We start from the raw sequence: 7,070 nt of genomic DNA, 5'->3' as shown, positions 1-7,070 counted from the left end.
GGAGTCAAAGAGATTAGCCGTGATGAGAGACTATAAGCTCTCACCAAACTCGTTATTGCGATTAACCGAAGTTTGTTGCAATTAACCAGTGACTTTTATATAGTATTAATTCTGTTTCTTGGGAAATGTTGTGATTAACCGAAAGTTGCAATTAACCGAGTTGCGATTATCCGGAGGGAACTGTATTTATTACTATTATTTATTGTTAAGTTAACAGAATAAAAGAATTCACCATTGCACAGTTGATGAGTTGGTTCCTCTTGAATTAAAAAAAAACCCCCAAAAAAACCTAAAAAACCCAACAAAATAACAAAACGCTTATTTGAAGTGTTCTTGTATATTTAAAAAAAATTACGCTTTTCCACACAGCCCTGCCGTAGCCAATGCATTCCATGAAAAAATATAGATAACCCATTTAACAAATGTCTGATGTCAACAATTTAATTCCATTCAGAACAAAAGAATCTAAACAGCTCTTAATGTATGTGGTAACATGTTAATGTTATTTTACCTTCTTAACCTTCTCCTTACCACCTACAGCAAAATCGTCACATTTGGTACGATACAATATACATTTATTCTTATAACAAGATATGAAGTGAGTAGAAAAGTGCCAGAAGACAATAGAGAATAAAAATTTTTTTCGCGGCGGTGGTGGGGTTTGAACCTGCGACCTTATTGGTACGACAACTCCGCCTGGCAGGTGAGAGCGTGGCTCTACCGTGTGAGCTATCCACGAACACAAAAATATTCGTTTCAAACCCAAAGTCATTTCTAGATCCCTCTCTCACCCACTTCTTGAGATCGCCGATTCGTTCACCACCATCGCGAAGTAATTTTGACCAGCAGTTAAGCTTAATAGCCAATATTCTCATCACAAACATATAACATAGAAACGATTGAGACATTGAGTATGCTCCGGTGTATGGGGTGAATTTTTAATTCAGAAAAGTGAGTGGAGCAGGCACTTATGTTGGTAACAACAAGATATGAAGTGAGTAGAAAAGTGCCAGAAGACAATAAAGAATAAAAATTTTTACACGGTAGAGCCACGCTCTCACCTGCCAGGCGGAGTTGTCGTACCAATAAGGTCGCAGGTTCAAACCCCACCACCGCCGCGAAAAAATTTTTTATTCTCTATTGTTTTCTGGCACTTTTCTACTCACTTCATATCTTGTTGTTACCAACATAAGTGCCTGCTCCACTCACTTTTCTGAATTAAAAATTCACCCCATACACCGGAGCATACTCAATGTCTCAATCGTTTCTATGTTATAGTTTGTGATGAGAATATTGGCTATTAAGCTTAACTGCTGGTCAAAATTACTTCGCAAATGTGGTGAACGAATCGGCGATCTCAAGAAGTGGGTGAGAGAGGGATCTAGAAATGACTTTGGGTTTGAAACGAATATTTTGTGTTCGTGGATAGCTCACACGGTAGAGCCACGCTCTCACCTGCCAGGCGGAGTTGTCGTACCAATAAGGTCGCAGGTTCAAACCCCACCACCGCCGCGAAAAAATTTTTTATTCTCTATTGTCTTCTGGCACTTTTCTACTCACTTCATATTTTGTTGTTACCAACATAAGTGCCTGCTCCACTCACTTTTCTGAATCAAAAATTCACCCCATACACCGGAGCATACTCAATGTCTCAATCGTTTCTATGTTATATGTTTGTGATGAGAATATTGGCTATTAAGCTTAACTGCTGTCAAAATTACTTCGCGATGGTGGTGAACGAATCGGCGATCTCAAGAAGTGGGTGAGAGAGGGATCTAGAAATGACTTTGGGTTGAAACGAATATTTTTGTGTTCGGGATAGCTCACACGGTAGAGCCACGCTCTCACCTGCCAGGCGGAGTTGTCGTACCAATAAGGTCGCGGGTTCAAACCCCACCACCGCCGCGAAAAAATTTTTTATTCTCTATTGTCTTCTGGCACTTTTCTACTCACTTCATATCTTGTTGTTACCAACATAAGTGCCTGCTCCACTCACTTTTCTGAATTAAAAATTCACCCCATACACCGAGCATACTCAATGTCTCAATCGTTTCTATGTTATATGTTTGTGTTGAGAATATTGGCTATTAAGCTTAACTGCTGGTCAAAATTACTTCGCGATGGTGGTGAACGAATCGGCAATCTCAAGAAGTGGGTGAGAGAGGGATCTAGAAATGACTTTGGGTTTGAAACGAATATTTTTGTGTTCGTGGATAGCTCACACGGTAGAGCCACGCTCTCACCTGCCAGGCGAGTTGTCGTACTAATAAGGTCGCAGGTTCAAACCCCACCACCGCCGCGAAAAAAATTTTTTATTCTCTATTGTCTTCTGGCACTTTTCTACTCACTTCATATCTGTTGTTACCAACATAAGTGCCTGCTCCACTCACTTTTCTGAATTAAAAATTCACCCCATACACCGGAGCATACTCAATGTCTCAATCGTTTCTATGTTATATGTTTGTGTTGAGAATATTGGCTATTAAGCTTAACTGCTGGTCAAATTACTTCGCGATGGTGGTGAACGAATCGGCGATCTCAAGAAGTGGGTGAGAGAGGGATCTAGAAATGACTTTGGGTTTGAAACGAATATTTTTGTGTTCGTGGATAGCTCACACGGTAGAGCCACGCTCTCACCTGCCAGGCGAAGTTGTCGTACTAATAAGGTCGCGGGTTCAAACCCCACCACCGCCGCGAAAAAAATTTTCATTCTCTATTGTCTTCTGGCACTTTTCTACTCACTTCATATCTTGTTGTTACCAACATAAGTGCCTGCTCCACTCACTTTTCTGAATTAAAAATTCACCCCATACACCGGAGCATACTCAATGTCTCAATCGTTTCTATGTTATATGTTTGTGTTGAGAATATTGGCTATTAAGCTTAACTGCTGGTCAAAATTACTTCGCGATGGTGGTGAACGAATCGGCGATCTCAAGAAGTGGTGAGAGAGGGATCTAGAAATGACTTTGGGTTTGAAACGAATATTTTTGTGTTCGTGGATAGCTCACACGGTAGAGCCACGCTCTCACCTGCCAGGCGGAGTTGTCGTACTAATAAGGTCGCAGGTTCAAACCCCACCACCGCCGCGAAAAAAATTTTTTATTCTCTATTGTCTTCTGGCACATTTCTACTCACTTCATATCTTGTTGTTACCAACATAAGTGCCTGCTCCACTCACTTTTCTGAATTAAAAATTCACCCCATACACCGGAGCATACTCAACGTCTCAATCGTTTCTATGTTATATGTTTGTGTTGAGAATATTGGCTATTAAGCTTAACTGCTGGTCAAAATTACTTCGCGATGGTGCGAAGTCGGGATTTAAGAAGTTGGGTTTATTAGAAATGACTTTGGTTTGAAACAAATATATGATCATGGATCACACTATAATACAGCATATAAACGCAGAGTTAAAAAAGTCAGATTCAACCACCATCCGCCCATGATAATTGTTGTCATCTATTTGTTTTTTTTACTTTCACCAATGCTTTGTCCAAAATAAGCAGCCTGTCGCGACTCATCACAGATTAATATTAAACTTAAACACTGAAAACCATGGTATGTTTTGATGTGAAATCACAAAGTTTAAAGGCTTATAGCAAGAACTTTTATTTCAAGATTTACTATGGAATGGTTGGACTGAAACAAATCTTTTAAGCTCAATGGAAAGTCGTGTCCAAAATAAAGGGTGACGTAATATATCGTTTTGTTGTATATAATAGTTTATATCTTAATTTTCATACTCTGCGGAGTTTTTGATTAAAAAATAATTGTTAGTTTGAATGGTCACCCCCGGAAATTATATTGTGTCTCTTTTGTCTCGACTTTATCTCAAATATTCTTCTTAGCTTGACAATGCTAGTGCTGTTGCCACCATGTATTTATTTGAGTAACAATACGCATAAACATCGTAATACCATGTTCTCTGTGTATGGGTATTTGCAACTTTTACATCTCCATTGATCTGGGTCTGAACTGTGTACTAACTGTAGCTTCGATGGTTATTGTTAAAGAATACAAAAGGCGATCATAAAGTGTTGAGAGGGATCTAGAAACTTGATATGGTTAACTATTTTTTTTGGTCTGATGGCACTAATAAAGTTTCAACTAGCCATGCATGTGCGAAAATAAATGTTCTATAAATCACACTTTTTATTTTGCGAAATAAAATTTAATTAATTTTAACTAGTGACTTCGGCATATTCGCAACACTCTTGATCATCGATTATTACGATTAACGAAGTTGAGTTTCCAGTCACCACAAAATCACCCAAACCATGACATACCATGTAACTCAAATCGTTTGTTTTAAAATTGTTTGAGTCATAAATGCTGTAGAAAGTTAATAATAGCATATGGCAGCCCTGTATGTTTTAATCAAAGCGTGTGATGCAAGTTGATTGATAGATTAATATGACTTCACGCTTTGTCGTTTAATTTTTTGGAGTCAACGAGATTACCGTGATGAGACTAAGCCTCACCGATGCTCGTTATGCGATTAACGCGAGTGTTCAAACACCATGCCTAATAAAATTTGTTTCTTGGATATGTTTGATTAACTGACTGCAATTAACGGTTGGTTATCCGAAGGAACTGATTTATTCATTTTATTTTAATTAAAAAAAAGCATTCACCATGCATCAGTCTGATGACGTTGTTCTTTTGATTAAATAAATAGACCCCATAAAATCTAAAACCAACAAATAACAAAACTTATTTGCAGTGGTCTTGATTTAAAAAAAATTAAGATGTTCGACAGAGCGCGTAGCCAATGCATTCATGAAAAAATTGATAACCCATTTAACAATTGTTTGTGTCAACAATTATTCACTCAGAACACAGACTCTAACACTCTTAATGATTGGTAAAGTTCAATAGATGTCCGTTCTAACCCCCTACCACCTACAGCAAAATTTTTTACCATTGGTTCGATACAATTTTACTCACTTCATTTTTCTTACTTTTCAGATTTATTTGTATCGCCCACAAATTTGAAGAATGAACTTTGATTAATTAATAAGAACATAAAGTTGCTTTGTAGAGAGCTTGTTTCAGTTTTAAAAATATTTTTTTCTGCTGGGTAAGCCTTCCATTTTGGGGAAAATACTGAAAATGATCGGCAAGGAGAGAGTTATGGTCCAAATTGGATCAAGTCACACATTTACTTCCGAGTCATGGAAAATAAAGAAGTGATGGAAAAAACATTGCAACTGGGAATAGAAAAGAGCACACGTTGGGAGGCAGATGCACATATCATTTTTCCAGGGCAGGGTTGGAGCCTTCTTTTCCACCTACAGGCCTATCTACTGACCTCTTCAATGCCACTTCTGTCTTTGTCCGGGATTGAAGCTACCCCTAGATTGCTAACTTTATCTGAGGTTGTGATCCTTTGCCGAAAGAAAAACAGCTGGGTGGATGGTTTTAATGGAGAAATTAACTCATTTCTTCATGATATTAAATAATCTTTAGTTGTTGGTATGTATCTTGGAAGCATTGGCCTATATTGGTGAAAAAAAAAAGGTAAGGGGTGGGGGGGGGGGGGGGGGGGGGGACGAGATGACGGAGTGGACAAGGCATTCGCCCGGAGGACTGCTGCTAACGTCGGAGTTGTCATTGTCTGTTCGCTGACAGAGCTTCCCTCATGTCTCTTTCATTCGACTGAGATATAGACCAAAAGGAAAGTTTTCCCCGGACAAATACATAAGTATTTGTCAGATATTAAGCTCATTTTTTTAGTGGTGATTATAGGTCTGATTCTGGATGGGACTTTATGGGGTACTATTATGTTGAACTGAGAGCTACAACTATGTACCTCTGCTTTGTTAAGGCTAGGTCTCTTTGTTTTATATTTTCTTGGACCTTAATGGGTGCAGATTAAATACCCATGTAAAGTTACCATCATGTTCGGTTTAAGTAGTATTAAAATGCAAAAGAAAAAGAGAAAACAAAACTACCTACACTGGTGTGCACTTCCCTGAGTCCACCGGTTCATTCCCCACTGGTGCCCACCTCCTATAGTCTTAGGTTCATTCTCCTCAAGTGCCCAACTTCCATAGTCCAGCTTTAATTCTCACTGGTGGTATCCATCTCCCATAGTCCCAGGTCCATTCCCCAGTGATATCCTCCTCCCATAATCCCAGGTTCACTCCCCATTGGTGTACAATTCCCTGAGTCCCTGGTTCACTCCCCACTGCTCCCACTTCCCATATCTTTGTCGGGTTTCGTAAAAAAAAGAATCACCCTCCTCCCCCTCATAACCCAGGTTCACTCCCCAGTGGTGTACACTTCCCTGAGTCCCAGGTCCGCTGCCCACTTCCCATAACTGAATATTTAGTTGTTTATAAACAATCGTGAATGAAATCAACCTCTCCCTGGTCGTTGTTATTATTTCTCGATCATATGGTAAACGTTTAAATTTACAAATAGTTTTCTGTGTTGGTTCAATAGGATGCAATAGTCGTAACGTCACTTCCTTCCTAATGACGCATGGTAACTTAGTAACACTGGCTCTAAACTATCGGAACAATGGCGGACGCCCTTATGAAATATTTCTCCGGCTGGCATAAAAACGCTTCCAGAGGAAAAAAAAACACATAAATATGATCATGTTTTGACTTTTACACATTCTGATCAAAAGGCATATGAAAAGGGAATGAAAAGTTCTAGCCAGCATGAAGAATAAAAAGTAATGATTTTCTTTGTTTAGAACCAAGATGGCCGCCGTTGCCTGGCGGCGTGACATCAGACTACTGAGTCCTATTGATCAAGCGGTAGAACAGTGGGTATTTTACTTAGACACATGCCATCGACAGAAAAAAACTGTGTAGTTCGATATGTTATCAAATCACTACTATTATTTACATTATTACGACTGTCAGAGATCAACACACAAAACTATGTGTAACCTTAAACTTTTATAGTCTAGTTAACACAGTTTAGTGAGCATTACTCATAAACGCAAGGGGCAAAAAACAATAACAAAGAGTGTCGTCAACTTCGTTCTATCAATTAAGTTGAATCTGATAATCATGACTGTCGTGGTTGACAGAGAAGACGGAATTTTTGCT

This window comes from Berghia stephanieae, chromosome 2, assembly GCF_034508935.2.
Source record: "Berghia stephanieae isolate SIO BIC M18660-M18661 chromosome 2, UCSD_Bste_1.3, whole genome shotgun sequence".
NCBI lineage: Eukaryota > Metazoa > Mollusca > Gastropoda > Nudibranchia > Aeolidiidae > Berghia > Berghia stephanieae.
Note: the sequence above shows the minus strand (reverse complement) of the source record.